Genomic DNA, 23,104 nt, shown 5'->3' on the forward strand with positions numbered 1-23,104 from the left:
TCAAAAAACCCAAAAAGTGCTTTTGTCTGGTGAGGTATACTTCTGTTAAAAACAATCAGCTTATATTTCAAGAATGCTTGACACATTGCCAAAGATTTACTCTGCTTTGACTGTTTATAATCTTTGACATCAGTCACAAGTGCAATCTGTTTCTAGCAATAGATCTTGAAATGTGTGTTATCTTCAAGCATTATGGAGGAAGACTGCAGCATGCGTAACATATTTTGCAAACCAGTTTATAAAGAAGATGTGCATTCTCTTATTGTTTCCTCATGACAAAAACAAAATTCCTCAGTAGTTAGAACCCATTTCCATTCAAGAAATTTATTGTACTTTAAAATAAACACCATTACAGTGGACAAAAATATCTAGTCACTACAAGAAAGGTTAGTTTGCAATTTAAACTTCACAGACTGCACAAATTCAGTATTAGGCAAGGTGACTTATTTATTAAGCATAGTTATTAAGCAGAGTTTCTTGGACGTCAAGGTGCACAGTCATTTTGAAATAGCTGTGTGTTGTTGAGTGTTTCTACAGTTTTTTTCTGATGAGTTTTTATTTTATTTCTTTGTTAAGTATGTGAAGCATGTGAAATGTTATATTTCTTTTCCTTTGTGAAAAACATGAGGACATGTTTCACTATTTAGTTTAATTATTATTATTGCTTATTTGTATATGTGAAATATATGTAAAATTAAATAAAAATATTGTTTAAAAAATTAAGCACAGTAAACACAGCTGACAACAATATTGATAGATAACATGGACATTATTATAGCAGGTTAAGTAATAGCCACAACGATAGACTCATCCCCCCATTTTATGTATAGCAGAGTTGAGGGACATGCTCAATATGAAAATTTTGCAACACTGTGGTTTTTAAATTCCACTCCTTGAAAACCAAATAAATTCCTTCTTTTCAATTCTAAAAACAATCCTGAGAGTGTTAACAAGCAGTACCAAACAGGCCGTGCCTATATCTGAATCTGAACCTTCTATGCTTGCCATAACATTTGGTACAGATGTTAAAAAATAGCAAAATTGTTTTCAATAAATGACTGATGCTGCAATTTCAAAATTTGCATTGCAATCTGCTCCTGAAATGTTACAGCACATTGCACATCATGTTCAACAAGTAGACAACTGGTTTTATCCAGCAATTTCCATTCAACCACTTTTTTTATGAAGATCTGACAAACACTGGGTAATTAGGAAAAAGATGATCAAAAATACTTTCCACTTAAATAGTTATGGAATAGAGTAAGTTAGTTGTTTCAATCAGATAGACTAATATAATTGATAAATTCAGACCAAAGTTTTTGAGCTTCCTCTGAATCAGACAGGACTCACTGCAATGTTATCATATTACATACTGAAAGATTTTACTCATCACTGGTTACAGATGTAGTAGTAGGAGGTTGAAATCTTAAACCTATTAAGAAAGTAGGTATGAATAATAAACCCAGTTGTTACAGGCTAATTAATTTAACTTCACTAATAGACAAATTTTTGAAATCAATTCTGATGGAAAACAGAAACCATGACTTAGAAAGACAAGGATTAAACAATAATCGAGTCTGTCTAATGTGAATTAACTTTTCTGAGGAGATATGAGGTTGATGAGGCCAGTGAGTTTGCTGTTGTCTACTGAAACTTAGCAAGACTATTTACAACATCCCACTTGGCAGGCTGGTTGAAAAGTAAAGGTACATAGGATCCACATAATGGTGGCAAATTTGATACAAAAATTGGCTTAGCAATTGAAAGCAGAGGGTAATGATTAACAGATGATTTTTGTGGCTGGAGAACTGTCACTGATGACATGGTTTAGACCACATTAAATGAGAAGATAAAAGGATCTTTGGAGCATACTTTTAAAGGTAGAGCAGTGGTAGAGAAAGCAGTTAAAAACATACAGGATGTCTTCCTTTTTTTTTAGCCAAGACACAGAAGACAAGGGCAAAGATACATGCAAAATTGCATGCAACATTAGTTCATCTGTAGCAGATTCAAGTCACCACATTAAAAGAACGTTTGATTGCAATAAAGAAGGAGAATAATGGATATACTGTCTGGACTGAAAATTTATAGCTATGAGGAAAGATTGAAAAAAAGGCCAATGGAGAATCGTCACATACAAAATAAGTGAACCAGATGGAGGAAATAGCCAGATCTATTTCTCTTCGCAGGCCAGTGAGAAATCAAAGGGCATAGATTTAAAGTAATTGGCAGAAGGATTTGTAGGGAGATTTTTAAAAAAGATTTTCTACCCAGAGGGTGGTAGAATGTCCAAAATATATGGCTTCAAAGGTTGACAAAAGCTTACTACAGTTAGAAATTGGCTGGATGTTTACTTTATAGTTGTGGCCTGCAAGGCTATCACTCAAGTGTTGAAAGGTGGCATTTGGCTAGGGCAAGTTTTTTTCCCTTTCAGTGGTATAGACAAAATGCATCACATGATCTCCCCCTAGGTTAGTGGCCCTGAAGAAAGTGAGCATAGAAAGTCAATAAGAAAAAGAAAACAAGGAGAAAGGGAGATGGTAGATGAATTAGAGAGGAATATTACATCAGTCTCACACTATATAAGAAAAAAAGTAACATACCTCAATTAGCCGCAAATCAAGAATTGAAAGGAAGGGAGGGAGTCAGCAAAATTATAATTACAAGTGTAATGCAAATTCTTGGAGCTCTGGGTTGACAAGCTTCTAAGTCCTGATGGACAGAAATCCAGGGCCTTATAAGAAATGGCTAGTGAAATAGAAGAAATGCTAGTTTTAATCTTACAAAATTGCCTCTAACATGCAAGGTTGTAATAGATTGGAAAATATTGAATATTTATTTAAAAGAGACATTACAGCAAGAAAGGAAGAGGCTACAAGTCAACTAACACAACACCAAAGGAAAAAAATGTTAACTTTTCCTAAAAAAAAGTTTAATTGGGGCAATTGGAAAAATTCAAAACAATCAAGTGAAGTCAATATGATTGTGTAAGAGGGAAATCATGTCACAAATTTGTTGTAGTTTTGTGAAGTAATGTGTGCGTGGTGGACAAAGATTATTTTGGATACCCAGAATGTATTTGACAAGCATCATATGTTAGGAGTAGTGTCTTGGACCAATGATTGACTGGCTAAGAAAAAACACTGAGAGGCCATAAATAGCCTTTCTCCAGATGGTAAGATGTAACAACCTGTGTGCCGCAGTGGCTGGCACTGTTTGTTTTTTTTAAATATAAACCATATTTGTGACTTGGATGAAGGCACTAAAGGCATGTTTTAAATTTGCTGATGTCACTACAATAGGTAGGAGAGTAAATTTTGAAGAGGACATGAAGGAGATACAAAGAGACATAGATGTGTTAAAGCAGGCAAAGATCTAACAAATAGAATAAAATGTAAGAAAACATAAAGTTATAGATAAATACTTTATTGATCCCAAAGGAAATTACAGTGTCATAGTAGCATTACAAGTGCACAGATATATATATTAGAAGAGAAGTAGAAAGAATAAAAAATGTTACCTAAAACAATCTAATGGTGGGGGGTCATCTCTTCATCGCTTCCCCCGCTATAGGTTGACTCATTATAGAACCTAATGTCAGAGGGTAAGAATGATCTCATATAGCGCTCTTTGGAGCAGTGCAGTTGTCTTAAATAATTACTGAAAGTACTTCTCCATTCAGCCAAGATGGCATGCAGAGGGTGAGAAATATTGTCCAGAATTGCCAGGAATTTCTGTAGGGTCCCTTGTTTTACCACAGCCTCCAGTTTGACTCTTATAACAGAGCCAGCCTTTCTAATCAGTTTATTGAGTCTGTTGGCATCACCCGTGTTGATGCCATTGCCCCAGCACACCACCGCATCAAAGATTATACTGGTGTCAACAGTCTGGTAGAACATGTGAAAGAGACAGTACTGTGCAAAAGTCTTAGGCCCATATCAGAATCAGATTTATAATCACTCATATATGTCATGAACTTAACTTTTTTTGCAGCAGTACAGTGCAATACATGAAATTACTAAAGTACTGTGCAAAAGTTTTGGGCACCCTAGCTATAATGTATAAACGTAACTAAAACTTTTGCACAATACTGTGCATTTTGGCAAGGAAGAGTAAAAAGATGCATGTTACCTTTATAGTAACACTGCAGAGCTCTGGGATACAGGGGCTTTGGACTTCTTTGTACATGATATGCAGAAGGCCAATGTACAGGAGGTGCAACTTGTTAGGAAAGCTTACAGAATGTTATTGTTGCAAGGAGAATCAAAGCTTCCATCATATCCAGTGCTGGTGAGACCACATCCTTAAGAATGGATGTACACACATTTGAAGCTGTTCAGAGAAAGTTTATTTGACTAATATCTCGAATCTTCAAGTTATCTTTCAATGGGCTGTGCTTGCATGAACTGAAATATAAAAGAGTAAGAGATTATTTGATTGAAACATTCAAGATCCTAAGGGATTTTAGCAAGGTGTACATCAGAGAGATGTTTCCTTCTATGGAATAATCTCGGATTACATTAAAAGTATGTGATCATCAATTAAGACATAATTTCGGTTACTTTTTCTCCCCCCTAAATGCCTGTATGTTTTTGGAGATTTCTTTGAATAGTAAAAGAATATTTTCAACAGCACAGACTGATAGACAGCTGACAAGCAAAGGGATGGATGGTTACCACAGATATGTATATGGGAATGCACAGATGAGTTTACAATTAGATGAGCCAATGAACTTATTAAAAGGTACAGCAAGCTTGAAGGACCAAGTGTTCTACATCTAATTAGCACATTCATAAAGTTTCTTCAGTTTTTTACAATACATGCCTTGATCTAACCATCTGTATGATACTAGCAAAACCATCGCTGATTTGACACAAACAACATATTTCACTGTATGTTTCGATGAGCATGTGACAAAAAAAGCTAATCTCACACACTCTGCTTCACTGGAAGACTAAGGAAATTTGGCATGCCTCAGCTGACCCTCACCATTTTTATAGGTGCATGATACAAAGCATACTATCTAGGTGTATCTAGGTGCATCAAAGTCCTCTGGCCAAGACCACAAGGAATTTCCATGACACAACTCAGTCCATCACAAAAATCGGGTTCCTCTTCATGGACTCTGCCTACACTTTCACTACCTCAGAAAAGAGGTCTAACACCCCCAACCCAGGACATTCTCTCTTCTCTTCCTTTCCATCAGACAGAAGATACAAATGCTTGAAATCAGGCACTACCAGGCTAAAGGACAGCTTCTATCCCATTGTTATAAGATTCTTGATGGACCTTTTGTATGTTAAAGATGAACCTCACAATGTACCTTGCCATGGCCTTGCACCTTATTGTCTACCTACATTACACTTTCTCAGCATCTGTAACAATATATTTTTATTCTGTTATCGCTTACCTCAATGTACTTACGTTTTGAAATTATCTCTATTGCTAACAGAACTAATTTTTCCACTATATCTTGGTACATCTGACACGAATAAGCCAATACCAACACATGCTAGTTTCTAATTAATTAAGTTAATCATATTTTATCTGGATACCAAATAATTGCATTTTTTATTTGGCTAATATCACAAGACACTCAATACGACTCCCAATGCTCCACATTAGATGAACTTCACTGTTCCCCAACATCTAACTTTCGGAACTCAAACTTAATAAGAACTTAAGTTATAGGAGCAGAATTAGGCCACCTGGCCCATTGAGTCTACTCCACCATTCCATCATGGCTGATTTATTATCTCTCTCAACCCCATTCTCCTCCCTTCTCCACCTAACCTGTAAAGCTCTAAATAATCAAGAATCTATCAACCTCCATTTTAAATATATCCAATGACTTGGCCTCCACATCTGTCTGTGGTAATGAATTCCAAAGATTCAGCACGTTCTGGCTGAAGAAATTCCTCCTCATCTCTGTCCTAAAGGGACGTCCTTATATTCTGAGACTATGTCTACCAGTCCTAAGGGATTATTAGTTCAATGAAATAATGCCAGCCACTCTTAAATCTTCCTGCATTTCCATTTCCTTGACTTCAAACTTCTCTCCAAAAGCCTTCTATTCTACTGAGCAACTTTGTCTTTTTATAAATGTATTCGCTTTGCTTCATTGCATGATGCATGGTGCTAATGCATCATGCAGAACAGCTTGCAACAATGAGAAGCTGTATGGCATTGTCCAGGATACTGGAAAAAGCAACTGCTCAAGGCTATATACTACTCGAAGAATTTACACATAAGAGTTCCCAGATATTTTGTACCATATAAGGAAATTGTCCCGATGACATGCACGACATTGCCATCTGCTAAAAATGGAAGCAGAAAAGCATACCTCAAAAGGACAACAACAAAGTTAGTGATTCATGGTTCATAAGCTAAAACAAGTGATACAAAATGACAGAAACAAGCTGCCACCAGAGCTGCTTTGGTCCACACCTCAGCAGCGTGCCTAGATCAGAGGTGGTGTACCTTATTGAAAGCATGTGCCCAAAGTGGCAATAATCTTTTTAAAAAATCCTCTTCTGTGTCATGGCAGATTTTGAGCTAAGATAATCACTGATTAATTAATTAGTAACAATAATTATGGATTTTAAGGAAAAAGGATGTTGCTTATTTATGTGTATTAATTGTTTTACAATTGATAGAAGTTTAACAGGTTCAGAATGAAATAAATAAAACATTTTAGAAAACCTGTTGAAAAATTATGAATATAAATCTTTTAAAAAGAAATAACATCATTTCTAAAAGTATTGTTATTATAACCATTTACCACCCAAATACTGATTGTATGGCAGGTCTGTGAGAATTTCAAAATGGATCATCCGAATGTCTAGCTGGCACAAGATGTTTCCTGTGAAAACATCTCCCTGTTCTCAGGCTGTTAAAAAATAATTTGCTGCTTCATTTGGCAGCAAAGTGTATCTTTTTATTATTGATGGGGTTCAAGGAATCAGGAGACAGAACTGCAGGCTGCATGTCAATAATTTTTTTTGAGCATGACATTGTGGGCACGTGTGTCATAGATTCACCACATCTGACCTAGCTATTTCTACTAAACAAGGCCTGCACAGAAATGAGAACTGATTTTATGTTCTGCTTATGATATCCTGAGTTAAACCAACATTGAATCAGAGATTCAGAATTTAGCTGAGCCCACTTTAGCAGACTAGATAAATAACTGCCTGCACAGATGGCTTAATTCATCATGCCAATAATGCAGATATAGACAAATTCTCAGTAGTTGAAGACCTAGGCATTCTTAAGAATCCCTCATTATTCCTCAGACACTTCTAATACAGCACTTGTGCCTAGCCAATTCTAAAAGAGATTTTGTTACAATAAGCTAACACCACAAGAAAGAATGCACTGGTAGTGTTGATGACACAATGTGAAATGGAATGAGCTGAGAGCTCAGTCATATTATCTGTTGAAATTACTGTGGAAGAAAAGGATGCAAAAAAAACCACACCAGGGTTATTAACTCTACTCCCTCTAAAATGAAAATTAGATTAATGTTTGTGGCTTCACTTTCATTAGAGGGGAGCATGGTCCTCTAATGAAGGTGGAAGTGCAGAGCAAATTTCTCAATAAAGCAAACTATTCTTATGAATGGCTGTAAGTGTACAGACATCTCATATCACAACTATAGTAAAATATAAAGATGGATAGGATAAATAAGGAACACCCTAATCTGATGATTAACGTGCTCTTATTGCTGCACTTTCTGAAAAAGGACCTGGTTCTGCTCCCAGCTTCCCCACAATAAAACAAAAAACAGCTCTGCAAATTTCTAAATCTGCAGTGCTAATCTCAGATTCGAAATAACTACCTAAAACCAAAAGATCATAAGACATGGGTGTTCAATTTGGTCACTTGGCCATCGAATCTGAATCACACAATCTCCAATCCGATGTTAACTCTAAAAAACTTAATTTGTTAAAAAAAATCCTACAGCCTGCTCCATGTGACAGAACAACCTAACCAACAACTATTTAATTCAACTATTTAATTCATACTTCCGTTCCACTCGAACTTAGGCTTCAGAAGCTCTGGTCATCCAACCTTGGGAGTGGATCTGGGATCTTGTCAAAAAAAAAAGTATTCTTAATATTTGAAGTCTGAAGGACCTCTACAATTTCAAGACAGACATCAAATGACACAAAACTAAATAACTAGGCTGAAAGATGCATAGAAAAATATTGGTAATGCTATTAAATGACATTTTCTCATGTATTTCCCAAAACGCAGGTGTAAGCAGAATGGCAATTGTTGGAGTGGGCCAGTGTAAGTGTGGGGAGACTTTTGGCTTTAGCTCAACAAGCCTGGGTGATGTAAGTATCTGGTAAGCTTTTTCTTGCCTATTTCTTGCTCATTCTTCATCTATAAGTATACATTTAGGGCAGCAGAATGGCTCTAGGGGCTGTGTTTTGTACTTTGTGTGAGATCTGGGAATTCTAGGAGATCTCCAACCTCCCGGTTAACCACATCTGCAACAGGTGCACCAAGCTGTAGTTCCTCAGTCAACATGTTAAGGAACTGGAGCTGCACTTGATGACCTTCGGTTGATACAGAAAACTGAAGAGATGCTAGGAGCTCCAGAGAGGAAGTGACTGTCAGAAGAGAGAAGGAAAATGGGCAGCCAGTACAGAGTACCCCTTGGCCATTCCCCTTAATAACAAGCATACCATTTTGGATATTGTTGGGGGAACCTACAAGCAGGAGCCAAAATGACTGGGTCTCTGACACCGTGGCTCAGAGGGGTAAGGGGCAGAGGAGGAATGCAGTAGTGATAGGAGATACCATCGTTAGAAGTAGATAGGAAAGTCCATGAACCCAACAGAGGTACCCAGATGGTATTATGCCTCCCAGGTGCCAGGGTCAGGGACATCTTGGGTCATCTCCACGACATTCTAAAGCAGCGGTCCCCAACCACCGGGCCGCGAGGAAACGATATGAGTCAGCTGCACCTTTCCTCATTCCCTGTCACGCACTGTTGAACTTGAACATAGGGTTGCCAACTATCCCGTATTTGCTGGGACATCCCGTATATTGGGCTAAATTGGCTTGTCCCATACGGGACTGCCCTTGTCCCGTATTTCCCCTGCTAAGGTAGAGCGTTCCTATGAAATCTTTCATGTCGAAATGGCGTGAAGAGCAGAAGCAATTACCATTAATTTACATGGGAAAAATTTTTGAGCGTTCCCAGACCCAAAAAAATAACCTACCAAATCATACCAAATAACACATAAAACCTAAAATAACACTAACATATAGTAAAAGCAGGAATGATATGATAAATACACAGCCTATATAAAGTAGAAATAATGTATGTACATCATAGTCAGGAAGATCAAGTCAAAACCGATCTGTGGAAAATCGGCACGTACGCGCATGCGCACATCACATATGCGCGCAAGGCTTTATGGTCATGGTAGTCTTTCCTGGGGCAACGTGCCCGGGATTTGACTGCTACTTTTGTCCCTTATTTGGGAGTGAGAAAGTTGGCAACCCTAACTGTAAAAGACATGTTGAGGTGAGCTTAACCCTACTTGAACACCCCCCCACGGTCGGCCGGTCCACAGTGCAAAAAAGGTTGTTTTAAAGGGAGAGTGTGCAGCCAGACATCTTGATACATGTCACTGGTACCAATGACACAGGAAGGAAAAGAGAGGAGATCCTTATGAGAGAATTTAGAGAGCAAGGTAGGAAGATAAAATGCAGGACCTCCAGAGTAGTAATCTCTAGATTGCTGCCTGTGCCACGTACCAGTGAGGGCAAAAATAGGATAATTTGGTACTACGCCAGATGTTCAAGAGTATCAATGGGCAAAAGTAAGTGCAGTTGCTATTATGAGGGAGATGCTGCTTGGGAAACTGAAAGGTCTTAAGGTAGATAAGCCACCTGGACCTGATCTACTACACCCCAGAGTTCTAAAAGAGGCAGCTGAAGAGATTGTGGAGGCATTTGTAATAATCTTTCATGAAAAATTCCAGAGGAATTGAAAAATGCAAATGTCACTGCACTCTTTAAGAAGGGAGGGAAGCAGAAGAAATTATAGGTCAGTTAGCCTGACCTCAGTGTCGGGGGTACTTGGAGGTGCATAACAAAATAAGCAAAATTCAGCATGGTTTCCTCAAGGCAAAATCTTACCTGACAAATCTGTTGGAATTCTTTGAAGAAGTAGGTACAGGGGAGATGTCAGGGATAAGTTTTTTTATGTAGAGAGTAGTGAGTGCGTAGGATGGGCTGCCGGCGACTGTGGTGGAGGTGGATATGATAGGGTCTTTTAAAAGACTCCTGGACAGGTACATGGAGCTCAGAAAAATAGAGGGCTATGGGCAACCCTAGGTAATTTCTAAGATAAGGACATGTTCGGCATAGCTTTGTGGGCCAAAGGGCCTGTATTGTGCTGTAGGTTTTCTATGTTTCTAAATAACAAGCAGGATAGACACAGGAGAATCAGTGGCTATTGTGTAGTTGGAATTTCAGGAGGCCTTTGACAAGGTGCCACACATGAGGCTGCTAAACAATAGCCCAGTGTATTACAGGAAAGATACTAGCATGGATAGAGCATTGGCTGATTGGCAGGAGGCAAAGAGTGGGAAGAAAGGGGGTCCTTTTTGGATTGGCTACCAGTGACCAGAGGTGTTCCTCAGGGGTCTATGTTGGGACAGCTTCTTTTTATGTTGTATGTCAACAATTCAGATGATGAAATTAATAGCTTTCTGGCAGGTTTGTGGGTGATAGTAAGATAGGTGGAGAGGTAGGTAGCATTGAGAAAGCACAGAGTCTGCCGAAGGACTTAGACAGATCAGAAGAATGGGTAAAGAGAGGTGGCAGATGGAATACAGTATCATACTCTTTGGTAGAAGAAATAAAAGCATAGAATATTTTCTCAGCGAGGAGAAAATACAAAAAAGTCCCGGGTGCAAAGGGATTTTGGAGTCCTTGTGCAGGATTCCCTGAAGGTTAATTTGCAGTTTCAGTCAGTGGTGAGGAAGACAAATGCAATGTTAGCATTCATTTCAAGAGGACTAAAATATAAAAGCAAGGAAATAATGCTGAGGCTGTACAAGGCACTGGTGAGGCCTCACGAGAAGTAATGTGAGCAGTTTGGGACCCTTATTTAAGAAAGGATGTACTGACATCAGAACGGCCACAGAGGAAGTTCATGAGAATGATTCCAAGAATAAACGGGTTATCGTATGAGAAGCAATTGAAGGTGCCGTGCCCATACTCACTGGAATTTAGAAGAACGACAGGGATCCCATTGAAACCTATTGAATGTTAAAAGGCCCAGATAGGGTGATCTGTCTTTTTCACTCTTTCTTTCTTGTTGCCGTTTATGTGATTTGCTTTTTAGCATGGGGGTGGAGGAGTTGATGTTTTTCACTGAACGGCTCTATGGCTTTCATGGCTGTCTGCGGGGAAGACAAATCTCAGGCTTGCGTACTGCATACATATTTCCATAATAAATGTCCTTTAAATCCTTTGAGTGGATGTGAAGGAGATGTTTCCTTTGGGTGGGGGAGTCTAGGACCAGAAAGCACAGCCTCAAAATCGAAGGAGATCAATTTTGAACAGAGATGAGGGGGAATTTCTTTAGCCATAGGGTAGTGAACCTGTGGAATTCATTGCCATGGACAGCCATGGAGGACAGATCACCGGGCACTTTTTAAGGTGGAAGGTGATAGGTTCTTCATTAGTCAGGGCATGAAAGGTTATGGGTAGAAGACAAGAGAATGGGGTTGAGAGGGAAATCAATCAGTCTTGATGAATTGGCACAGCAGACTCGAAGGGGCAAATGGTTTTATTCTGCTCCTATATCTTATGGTTTGCATATGTGCATGCGCATCTATCTGAATCAGGTTTAATTAAACCGGCATACATTAACTTTGTAAACTTTGTGGCAGCAGTACATGATAAATATAGAAGGAAAAAAACTGAATTACAGTTAATATATATGTATATTAAATAGTTAACTAAAACAGAAATTTAAAAAAGTAGTGAGGAAGTGTTCATGGGTTCAATGTCCACTTAGAAATCAGATGGCAGGTGGTAAGAAGCTGTTCCTGAATCACTAAGTGTGTGCCTTCAGGCTCCTGTACCTCCTTCCTGATGGCAGCAATGAGAAGGAAGAATGCCCTGGTTAGTGGGGGTCCTTGACGATGGACACTGCCTTTCTAAGGCACCGCTCCTTGAAGGTATCTTGGATACTACAGAGTGTAGCACCCATGATGGAACTGACTAAGTTTACAACTCTCCACAGCTTGTTTTGATCCTGTGCAGTAGCTCCCCAACCCCCACCAGATGGTGATGCAGCCAGTCAGAACGCTCTCCACAGTAGAAGTCTGAGTGTTCTAGGTGACAAAACAAATCTCCTCAAACTACTAATGAATTACAGCTGCTGACTTGTCTTTTTTAAAGCTGCAGCAATATGTTGGGACCAGGTTAGGTCCTCAGAGATACTGACACCCAAGAATTTGAAATTGCTCGCTCTCTCCATTTCTGATCCCTCTATGAGGACTGGTTCATGTTCCCTCTCATCTTACTCTTTCTGAAATCCACAATATTCAGTCTTACTAAAATTGAGTGCAAAGTTGTTATGACACCACTCAACTAGCTGGTGTATATCACTCCTGTACATGACAAAAGGCACCAAAGCTTGAAAAAAATGAGATAGTAGTCTTCTCAAGTTTCCTTATATACTGCAATTTTAAAATTTATCCAAGTATGGAATTCTTCACAAAGTTAATTCTGTTTCCGGCTACTTTCATGACAATGCACAAGAATTCAGTATAAAAGGTTTTCAAGGCAAAAGGTGGAGGTCAATTCCTGCTCGAAAAATCCCACAAACAATGAAAATAACTGTCCAGATAATCAGCTTTTAGTGACATTGGCTGAAGTTTAAATGGCTAGACGCTAAGACAAACCATTAGTATTCTTGACATCTCATTTCTGAAAAAAAGACACCATTGAATGTAGGTGAAAACTCAATGGCCTGTCAAGAAACAACTGAAAACCTGGGCAATTGTTCCACTGAAATATTTAAAAGATGTTTTAAAATAATGAGAAACGCTGAGAGAATATAGGACAGCAATCTGCTCCCACCATCTGGGAAAAGAGTATAAGGGTCAATTGAGCCTCTGAATGAATGCAGAGTTGAAATGAGTGAATGGGAGTTCAGAGGGGTTCTCCTGCAAAGGTGGTATTAGAACATGAATTGCTTTGCTCTCAGTGAATACTGAGAGATTTGGTATAATCATTTTTAAAAGAGCACATGACATTTTCAGAAGGATAAGAAGAAAGGGGCAGGAATTGGGAAGTGAATAAACAGCTCCATTGTCAAGTGAAAACTGGCACAATTACTTTAATAAAGGGGGCTATTATCACTATCGAACTCAGCACCAAAGAAGGGCATTCAACTTGGTGTTGCAGGGTACCCACTTTTAGTGCAACTTTTCAGATTGCTTTAAACATTAAGCTGTGCTCATCTAACCCCATCCATCCTACTACTGAATTCAGGAGAACTCAGACCTGAAAATGGATTTTGCCTAAAGCATAAACAGAAACTCCAGTGAACCATAGATTTGAACAGACACAAGTTACTGCAGGTGCTTGACAATTGGCAGATAAAAAGGATGTTTGATGATAACATTCACTGTTATACGCCACTACCAACTGAAATAATATTAATTGTTTGTCTTGGCTCTGCAACGTCTGGACGCAGTATAAGGGAATAACAATAGGAAATTAATGTTCATCCTCCAGAACTTCACTGCACAACAGGATATCATTACTCAACAGTAACGTTACATTAATCTGGTTTAAAGTACATTCATACTAAGTGGAATTAACCTTGTTCTATATCTCAGCCTATTACAGAATTCATCTTAATTATACATGGCAACACTTCACCAACTAAAACCTCCTTCCATTGGAAAAGTTATGTCCGAATATAGTATAATATCGAGAAGTTACTGCTGCAAAACTTCTACATTGGTGAGACCCGTCGTAGATTAGGGGTCCGTTTCATCCAGCATCTCTGCACCACCCGCCGCAAGCAGGACTTCCCAGTGGCCAAACATTTAAATTCCCATTCCCATTCTGATGTGGAGAAGTAACACTTTATACTCCTTCTGGGTAGCCTCCAACCTGATGGCATGAATATCAATTTTACAAATTCCAAAACCCCTTCCTCTATTGCCCAATTTCTCTTTCTGGTAAACCAACTCCCACCTACCCCCCCTCTATTTTCCACTCTAACTTTTACCTCTTCCCACTGGGTCCCCTCTTCCTTCCCCTTCTCCTATGGTCCACTGTCCTCTCCTATCAGATTCTTTCTTCTCTAGCCCTTTACCTTTCCCACCACCTGGATTCACCTATCACCTCCAGCTAGCCTCCTTCCTCTCCCACCCCCCCACTCCCTTTTATTCTGGCAACGAAACCAAATTTCCCTCGGGATTAATAAAGTATATCTATCTATCTATCTGCACCCTTCCTTCTCAGTCCTCAAGAAGGGTCTCAGCCTGTAATGTCAGATGTTTATTCACTTCCATAGATGCTGCCTGACCTACTGAGTTCCCCAGTATTTTGTGTGTGTTGCTTTGGATTTCCAGCATCTGCAGACTTTTTTTTGTGCCACCAAAAGTTTCAAGTTAATGACATTTCCGTATGTCTATTGTACCTTACTTAGCTCAGCACGAATGATACACAAACCAGAATATAAATTTTATCAGAAAATATAAACCTTTTACTTAGCCACTTGCTTAAAACGTCAGTTTCTGGAAAACCCCTGATCAATTTCTAAATTTCCAAATCAGTTTACTGGTCACTTTATGACTCTGTATATCTCAGAAACGTATACCGCCTGAAACATTAGTTAACTCCATTACAAGCCACAGTACTGACTTTTAAGTATAACAGCAGCCAGAAGAATGAAGAATACAGTTTATAGTTGATTGTTGATAATTATTATTATTATTTGACAAGTTCTTTGATCTGCTTACCTGCTGCAGTTGAAGGTACAACGCAGTGTAATGGAAAATCTAATGTGAAGATTCTTATGATTGCTTAATAAAATTAAACTAGTCAAATATATGGGGCCAGTTAGAATTAGATCACAATTGCAACACGTCTCAACATTTCTTTTTGAAGCATTAATTATTTATAATTAAATCATAATAATTTACTATTAGCCAGTTAAATCAAGCCTACTAATCCAAAACAGAGGGGAGAAAAGGACATTTAAGATAATAAAACAAGCAGGCATTTTTCCCCTTAAGCTAATAAAGATTGCTCAAAGGTCAGAGTTTGGCTCAAAGCATTTTAGTGAAACTGTGAGGTTAAGCTAAGGCTGTGCAAACAAACTGCATTAGACTACATGGCTGCACCACGGAGAATGTATCAGAGACCTACAGCCATAACTTCACCAGTCATGTCATTCATTCACATGATGTGGGGACTAATAAATCACAAACAGTGCATTAAATTGTAGTCAGAAACTTAATGTATATTTGTCAAAGGCAGCAATTAATATGCAGAAGGAGAATAAACAGAAAAAGCCAATGAGCTTTAATTATGCAGGCAAAAATAGCAGGTGATGAAATAAAAACAGCTGGAGTTGGTCATCCTCTTGTTTTATATAAGCGTATGCTGAACGTGTACTGTCTCATTGGATGATAAGTCAATGAATCTGTACAAATGAATCCATTTGACTGTAGTATGTGATGAAAGTAATGTAATGGAATACCAGAGATCGATGGATTCATTTATACAATGGATTGCCCTCTTAAATATTTTAAGTGACTAAATCAGTATTATACTCCCATACGATATGTGCTGACATGCATATAGTTTATATAGCAATCCTACGAGACTCGCAGACTTACTAAATGTGCGTTATGAAAGAATAATGAATTTTATGAAGGCCCTTGCTCCAACAATTGCTGCCACAAGTCATTATCAGTTAAAACTCTTGTATGCTTAAAAATGCAGAAGATTAAAATGCACTTAAATAAGACCAAAAATAATGCATCAAAAGTTAATTTAGAGGATGAATGTTCTCATCTGAAACTGTGAAAACCAGACTTTCTTCAGACAGCTATTCTGTAATTTAATGACACTGTCTGGTGGTGGTTAAGGGTTCTGCAAATTCAGAAGTGACTAATGATTTGGAGTAGGATCTGAACATACTCACCGAAGTCTTATTCAATAATTCAAATTAGGAGGGTTAATATAGTTCTTCATTTCCTTACAGAAGATGGTCGAAGCTTCAGGCAATAAACGAAGATCATCAGTGAAGCTACGCTCTGATTAACCATTATGATATTTTGCTGGAAATGAAGCTAGCAATCCCATTTACTTTACCTCTTGAACTACGGAAAAAGGCCAAGAAAACAATTTGTCTATACATGCTGTTTTACAACAGTAGGTACATCAAAAGGGAGGCCAGCTGGGGGGGATAGCTCACACTGCAAGTTTGGCAATTTGTTTTCTGTTTCCTAAAGCACCATCAAGTAATTTTCCATATCAATGTAAACATACAAAACTGCTCTTTGAAAATCTTACTGGCCTCAACAAGCAGAAACATATCTTGTGTGAATTTGTGATAATTGTTTAAATGTGTCTTTCAATTAATGCAACTGAACATCAAAAAAGTCATGAAGAATGAAGCTGAGCAGCTTCTATACAAGCCAGTAAGATCCAAAGCCCAAGATAGTGGGTTCCAAACAGATATTAAATCTCGAAGTGGCACAACGGAACAACAGCAGAAAGGTAACACCAGTAATCCTTGTCTGATGGGAACGTTCAGATTGGAATAGGACATGGAAAAATATCAAGATGCTTTATGATTACAACTGGGCCTCCAGGAACCTTGGAGGAGAGGGGTAGATAGGGAATAAGTGGTGGTTGGTGAGGATTTGATTTGTTTATTCTTGGTGAGGCCTAAGGAATAACAGATCTTCAGATAGGGAATGTGCTCCATATGATATGAAGCATGTGATGGTAAAGCAAGATTAGGGATACCAAGGGAGCTACAACATATTCTTTAGTTTAATGATATGGATAGAGAGAAATGAGGAAGAGGGGTTCATCAAGGTCAGAGGGTGGGGACCTCAGATGTTGCTGCAGCATAACATAGACTTTTGGATGTCCCTTCCATTTTTTAAAAGGTGGATGTATTGAAGTGAGGACTGGATGCGGGTGCTTACGTCATTATTTGTCTATGCAAACAAAGGCTACTTTATGCATTGTAAAGGATATCTTTATTTGTCACATGCTAATATTGAGGGTAGCTTGTTCCCACTTTTTGGAACCTTACATAGCTATTCAGCAGCACAAATTTGGGCACTGAGGGTTAATTTAATGCTTGAGTTCAGAAGCTATCTCACAATATAGAAACAAAGGCAGACATAAACTCGGATCTAGTACTTTAATTCTTATTTGTTCACTTTTGAGATTTTTACCCCTACACATCTAACCTAAAGAAATCTTGCAATGACACTGTAAATTCTTCTGCATATGACATGCTCTTTTGCAAGTTATGGCACGGAGGACTGGAAGCGTATCAATATTTGCAAACGAAAGCAACTGCAATGTGCTGCTCTGAAGATGCAAGTAAAAAACTATAATAAGTATCAGAAAATCATAGAATTATGACATGGAAATAGGCATTCAGCCTAGTGAAGGTTAAAAAAGTGGCACTCAATCTTGCATTCAGTCCATAGCCCTGCAGGTCAAAGCCTTCATCAATTACAGGTCCTCCTGAGGTTACAGATGTCTGACTTAAATACAGCTGTACATACGAATGAGCACTTGGGAAACCAGTGGAATGGCTGCGCCAACTGCCTGAAGCTACACACATCTTCTGCCACCTATGAACAGTTCACAGATACAGAGCCCTGTCATAACCTAGGGAAGACCCAAACTAAATTAGATGAGGGTTTTATTTTCCTCCACCACCAAATCAGGCAGGGAGTTCCAGTCTGAGTAAAAACCCTTTTCCTCAACTCCGTTTCAAGCTTTTCAACAATTACCTTACCATACATCTAGGATCTCTTGTGTCTTGTATCGAAGATAAATAAGTCCTTCCTAATATTCTATCCGGGCTTCCCATAACCTTATCCATCCCAATTGTCTCCCTCACCTTCCTCTGGAAGGAAAATAACTTTTTTAATCCAATCTTTCATCAAACTAAAATTTTCTAATCCTTACAACGATACCTTAAGTGTCCTTTGCAGCTTCCTTCCTGTAAAGATGAAACTAGACCTGTGCATAACACTGAAAACATGGGCTAGCCATGTTGTAAACAACTAAAGCAAGACTCCCCTGCTCGTATATTCCATGCCTTCACTAACAACGGTATGTATTCCATAAGGGTTGTCAAACATCTTAATGGCCTGTCTTATTCCATTAAAAGGTACACCATAAAGTTGCTTTGCTCCATCCTACTATTCAGTATGAAGGAGGTTAACACTTTGGTGCTGATGGAAGGCCGGCAGACTGGGTAACAGGAAATAAATGATCTTTGTTCTGATTGGTGAGAGCAAGGAAATAGTCTGAGATAGAGATTGATACTGGGGCTGCAACTGTTAACAAAGCATTCAAGTGACATGGATGAAAGCACTAACAGTAGGGCTTCTCACATTTGCTGATGACATATTCTAGGATTCTAGGCAGGTAAGTTGTGAAGAAGACCTAAGGAGACTACAAAGAAATATACAAGGGGTGATTGATAAGTTTGTGGCCTAAGGTAGGAGTCAATTTTAGAAAACCTAGCACAACATTTACACACTTAGTCCAGCGGTCGTGGAGCATACGGATCCCTTCTTTGTAGAAGTCGGCGTCTTGGACCTCCAGAAAGTGGTCCACAGCAGGGGTGATTGATAAGTTTGTGGCCTAAGGTAGTAGTAGATGAGTTATTAACTTCAAACTTTCTGCACAATCACTCAGAGTTGAACTGCACGTGCATGTAACCAGAGCTGTATAACTCATCTCCTTCTGCTTAAGGCCACGAACTTATCAATCACCCCTGCTGTGGGCCACTTTCTGGAGGTCCAAGATGCCGACTTCTACAAAGAAGGGATCCGTATGCTCCAGGACCGCTGCACTAAGTGTGTAAATGTAGGAGGGGACTATATTGAAAAATAAATTTGCTAGGTTTTCTAAAATTGACTCCTTCTACCCCAGGCCACGAACTTATCAATCAGCCCTCGTACTTAGGTTCAGGAATATGGCAAATGGAATATAATTTATGAAAATATAGAATTGTCCACATGGACCATAAGATATAGAAGCAAAATTAGGCCATTTGGCCCATTGAGTCTGCTCCAACAATTCAGCATTGCTGATCCATTTTCCTTCTCAGCCTCAATCTCCTGCCTTCTCCTCATATCCCTTCATGCCCTGACTAAGCAAGAATCTATCAGTCTCTGCCTTAAATATATCCAATGACTTGACCTCCACAGCCACCTGTGGCAACTAATTATACAGATTCACCACTCTCTGGCTAAAGTAGTTACTCCTCATCTCCGTTCTAAAAGGACACCTCTTTATTCTGAGATGCATCCTCTGGTCTTGTACTCCCCCACCATCCTCTCCAAATCCACTCCCATCATGGTTTCTCAACATTCAATAGGTGTCAATGAGATCAACCCTCACTCTTCCGAATTCCGGTGAGTAGAGATTTAGAAATATCAAATATTCCTCATATGACGTGCCTTTCAATCCTTAAGTCATTTTCGTGAACCTCCTTTGAACCCCCTCTGATGTCAGCACATCCTTTCTTCAATAAAGGCCACAAAACTGTTCATAGTACAAGTGAGTGCAAGGGATTAAAAAAAAATGCTGCATGGTGATAGTCTACAAAACTGAGATGTGGGGGGAGAATCTGGGTGTCCAAGTGCCTGATTTGCAAAATGGTACTTTCCTGGTACAACAAGTCATTAGGTGAGCTAACAGAATATTTAGATTACTATTGTTTATTACTAGGAAAATTGAATACAAAAGTTGGAAGATTATGCATCAGGTCATTACTTTCATTGTCCTGGAGCCTGCATTTATTGTCTATCTCTATCTAGGTTGAAGTGATGGTGAACCTCCTTCATGAACTGCTGCAGTCTCTTTTGTGAAAATACTTCCAGTTCTGAAGGGGAAAGAGTACATCTTTTTAAGGGCCAGTGATGATATAGAGCTGGCACTAAATTGTCAGGTTAGGATTCTGTGAAGGGAACCTTCAGGTAGTCATGTCCCCATGGTATCTGCTGTCTTTGTCCTCCTTGCGGGTAGAGGTTCCAGATTTCGAAGGTACGGTCAGAATAGTTTAAGTGAATACAGTGCATAGAGTTTGTTTTATTTAGTGATGTATGCCAACACACTGCAGCAGTTCAGAGAAGATTTACTGGACCATTACCTGAAATGAATGGCTTTATATGCAGATTGAAAGATACAACATCTTGAAGAGGCTGGATTGAGTGTACGTGGAGTGGAAGGTTCCTGTCATGGGAAATCAAAAATCAGAAGGAGGGGCCATAGGGTGATTTCTTCCCCCCTCCCTCCAGAGGCCACAACTTTTTGAAACAGTAATTGAAACTTTTAATATTTTAAGGCAGAATTAAATTAGATATGTGTTGGGGTGGGGGGTGGGGGGTGGGGGGGTGGGAGGTTACCATGGGTGGATACTAATACGGGGTAAAGGTTACAAATTGATGAGCTGCAAGCTGATTAAATGAAAGATCAGGTTTAAGAGGCTGAATGCCCACTCCACATCTCTTTTTTTTGTATGCACACATCCTCCCATTGCCTTTTGCATTTATCTTGCATCTCTCTGGACTGAATTCCCAATTTTTCTAGGGACCAATTGTCGAGCTCTGTGGGTTTACTCAACCCTGGAACATCTGGATAGCAAAGATGCATACATCAGGATGCTCTTTATCAACTACAGCTCGGCATTCAATACCACCATCCCCTCAAAATTAATCAATAAGCTCCAAGACCTTGGCCTCAGTACCTTCTTGGGCAACTGGATCTTTTATTTCCTCACTTACAAACCCCAGTCAGCTTGGATTGGCAATAACCCCTCTTCCAGAAATTCCATCAGCACATGTGCATTACAAGACTGTGCGCTTAGCTTGCTTTACATTTGTAACTGTGTGGCTAAGCACAACTCCAGTGCCATATTCAAGTTTGCTGATGACATCACTGTTGTAGGCCGAATCAAAGGTAGCGGTGAATCAGCATATAGAAGGGAAATTGACATCAGGAGAAGGAAACCAGTGGTCCATGAACCAGTCCTGATCGGAGGATGAGGTGGAGAGGTCAACAACTTTAAATTCCTTGGTTTATTATTGCAAAGGACCTGTCCTGGGCCAAGCACGCAAGCGCAATTATGAAGAAAGCACAGCAGTGCGTCTACTTCCTTAGGAGTTTGCGAAGATTTGGCATGACATCTAAAACTCTAATAAATTTACTTAGGTGTGTAATGGAGAGTATATTGACTGGCTCCATCAGAGCCTGGTATGGAAACACCAATGCCCTTGAATGGAAATCCTACTAAAAGTAGTGGATACGGCCCAGTCTTTCATGGATAAAGCTGTCCCCACCATTGAGCATATATATACAAAGTGTTGTCATAGGAAAGCAGTATCCATCACTAGGGACCCCCAACATCCAGGGCATGATTTTTTTTTCTCGCTACTGCTATCACGAAGTATGAGCCTCAGGACTCACACTACCAGATTCAGGAACAGTTATTACCCCTGAAGGACAAGGCTCTTAAAGCAAAGAGGATAACTTCATTCACCCCATCACTGAAATGTTCCAACATATGGAATCACTTTCAAAGATTCTTAATCTCATGTCCTTGATATTTATTGTTTATTTATTATTATTTCTTTATTTGCAAAGTATGTCTTTTCCACACTGGCTGAACACCCAACTTGGTGCAGTCTTTCATTGATTCTGTTATGGTTGTTATTCTATTATGGATTTACTGAGTATGTCCTTAAGAAAATGAATCACAATGTTGTATATGGTGACACACATGTACTTTGAAAATAAATTTACTTTGAACTTTGAAACCCAATAGTAACAACTTTTCAGTCACAAAATACTCATCAATTTATCTTTCTACCATTGACTTGGATTCAATTTGCCACTCTCTCTTACATTCCTTGGGCTTTCACTTCCTTGACATCATGCGATATGTGCCAATTTTATCATTTTATCAGTATTAATCTACCTTAACTTCAAAATTACTTTAACATTTATGAAGGGATTTGGATCTTTTTTTCAAGTAGATGTACAAGGTAACAGATATTCAATACTAGCTTTGGATTGTAAATATGGATATTTCTATATTTGAGTATGCTCATCCTTCAGCTCCATGAGAAAGTACTATAAATCTACTGAGTTAGTTAACATTTTATTTAAAAGCCATTGTTAGGGAGTTAACAAATACCTCTGCAAACTGTGATTTAACCAGAGCAGCAGAGCAGCTCCTCAAGCAAGTACCGTCTTAGTGATCTGTCTTCTACTGTGTGCTGCCACAAGCCTTCACTAAATCAGGACACACATACACAAAATGACAGGTGTTATGTTTTTAACAGCAACTCATGCTTTGGTCAAGTCAATGTTAGTCCATTTATTTATACAGTAAATCTTTACATGTCTGCCAAGTATATCTTTGATCACAGAAGACACTTGAGCTTTACCATAAAAAGTGATCAATAAAACAGAGCTGTTTTGTGTTGGAACTCAGACGAGACATTTTCCAGACTAGGTTTAAAGGTATAGCTTGTTTCATTTTAAGGTTATATACAGCTTTAGATCTTTTTCAGCTCTATATTATAATAATACAGAAACCTATGACAGGAGAGCAAACTGTGGCAGCATTTAAGATTTTATACTAAAAAGTGTGCCTTTCAAAGAACAACAACCTGGATACTTATTAAAAAGTAATATACTAGAAACCAGTTTCTATTACTTTGCTTGTTTCTTAAAGTATATACTTGTGGGTTTGAATAACTTACTTCATTTATGATCAAATTGATTAGCCATGAAAGACACTTGAACTTAGACTACAACAAAATTG

At 38.8% G+C, this 23,104-nt stretch overlaps 1 protein-coding gene across 6 annotated transcripts in view; it reads right to left on the reverse strand.

Annotated features, from left to right (window-relative positions):
• Window positions 1-23,104, reverse strand: part of LOC134359795 (disabled homolog 2-interacting protein-like) — a 609,971-nt gene that overhangs the window by 359,706 nt on the left and 227,161 nt on the right. The gene's annotated exons all lie outside the window — the stretch shown is intronic.

This window comes from Mobula hypostoma, chromosome 21 (assembly GCF_963921235.1).
Source record: "Mobula hypostoma chromosome 21, sMobHyp1.1, whole genome shotgun sequence".
NCBI classification, from domain to species: domain Eukaryota; kingdom Metazoa; phylum Chordata; class Chondrichthyes; order Myliobatiformes; family Myliobatidae; genus Mobula; species Mobula hypostoma.